The sequence below is a fragment of the Theropithecus gelada genome, chromosome 1 (genome assembly GCF_003255815.1).
Source record: "Theropithecus gelada isolate Dixy chromosome 1, Tgel_1.0, whole genome shotgun sequence".
Taxonomy (NCBI): domain Eukaryota; kingdom Metazoa; phylum Chordata; class Mammalia; order Primates; family Cercopithecidae; genus Theropithecus; species Theropithecus gelada.
In genome coordinates this window covers 35,446,991-35,448,609 of record NC_037668.1, presented here as the reverse complement: position 1 = coordinate 35,448,609, position 1,619 = coordinate 35,446,991, and the positions used below count along the sequence as shown (strand labels likewise).

The 1,619-nt window shown below is 44.3% G+C and overlaps 1 long non-coding RNA gene across 2 annotated transcripts in view; it reads right to left on the bottom strand.

Moving 5' to 3' along the window:
• Window positions 1-651: 651 nt before the first annotated feature.
• The window catches only part of LOC112612085, a 5,205-nt gene continuing 4,237 nt past the window's right edge, over window positions 652-1,619 (bottom strand). For both annotated transcript variants that reach the window (XR_003116809.1, XR_003116810.1), the window contains exon 2: window positions 652-953. This is a non-coding gene — a long non-coding RNA (uncharacterized LOC112612085). The remainder of the gene's footprint in view (window positions 954-1,619) is intronic.

Genomic DNA, 1,619 nt, shown 5'->3' with positions numbered 1-1,619 from the left:
GACTTGGTATTTTGCATCTGCATCCTATTGGAACCCACTGGGCAACCTCTTACTGCCACCGAAGCCCTCCTAGAAACTTAAAAACGCCAGCCCCGGACAGGGGAGAAAGGTGGCGCCCCGCGGTGGGAGCAGTCACAGGAACCTGCCACCCGCTGTCGGGTACATGGCTGTGCGTGTTTCAATGGGACTGACTTTTTTTTTTTTTTGCTTATTTTTAAACAACCTCAAATAACAATCTAGAAAAGCCAGACTCCAGAGAACAATGAGAAAATGTAGAGAAGCCAAATATAAAAATATGTGCATATTGCACATGCAAAAAATAAAACAAAATAAAAAGATCAATTCACTTGCACAGATTACAAGTGGAAATTCCCAGAGGGACGAGTAGATTTTGGAAGAGAAAAAGAGATTATATTTTATGAGAAGAGATACAATAACCATTCTCTTCCCATAAAACAAGTGATGGAAGATTGTCTCTGCTTCATAGATATACACCGCACATTTTCGGGATAATACTAACAGGAAATCAATAGGATCTTTTATATGTGAAAAGACATTATCTCTCTGGACTCCCAACACGGCTAATCAGGCTACAGAAGATCTTCACGAAAACTTGCCACTGGCCATTAATCTCGGTCCTGGGACAGTAAGTAGCCTGCAAATCCAGATCTTTGTTTATTTTTAAATTATTCTTATTATTTATTTATTTTTTTATGGGGGAGATAATCACGTTCAAAGCGTCACCCTCCATTAGAGCCACAGAGCCTCCAGATGACACTCCGTGACAAGTGGCTCCACGGCAGACCAGATGCTCCGGAGAGCCCCTCCTGCCCACGTCCATGCTGGGTGATGGCCATGTCATTAGCCACTAGAAGCTTTATCTGGGTATAATTTGATAGCTATGACAGGCTCAGTGGGATTTATGGGATCTCCTGGTTTTTGCCTTTATTGATCTGAAATAGAACCAAAGTTAATATTAGCAAAAAACACTTTGTGCTGGGGTCATTTACCCATGAAAGGCTTTGATGACTGGTGGCTTTGAACATTTAGTATACAAGTGTTCTTGGCCAGCTCCAGGTCATGAGTCTAATGATGGCCAACAGACTACATATTCTGGCCTCTCCTCCCTCGGGAGTGTCTAACCACTGTCCTGGTAAGACCCTTTCTTTTTCTAAGAAACCTTCATCATCACAGGGTATAGAGCCCATTAGTATCAAGTTTGGATTTAGCACTGGCTCTGCCCTGGCATTAGTTTGCTCTGGCTGCCCTAACCAAGTACCAAAGTCTGGGTGGCTTAAAACAACAGAAATCTCAGTGGGGCAAAGTGGTTCATGCCTGTAATCCCAGCACTTTGGGAGGCCAAGGCAGGCGCATCACGAGGTCAAGAGATTGAGACCATTCTGGCCAACATGGTGAAACCACATGTCTACTAAAAACACAAAAATTAGCTGGGTGTGGTGACGGGTGCCTGTAGTCCCAGTCACTCGGGAGGCAGAGGCAGGAGAATCGCTTGAACCCAGGAGGTAGAGGTTGCAGTGAGCCGAGATCACGCCACTGCACTGCAGCCTCGCCACAGAGCAAGACTCCATCTCAAAAAAAAAAAAAAAAAAAAAAAAGGC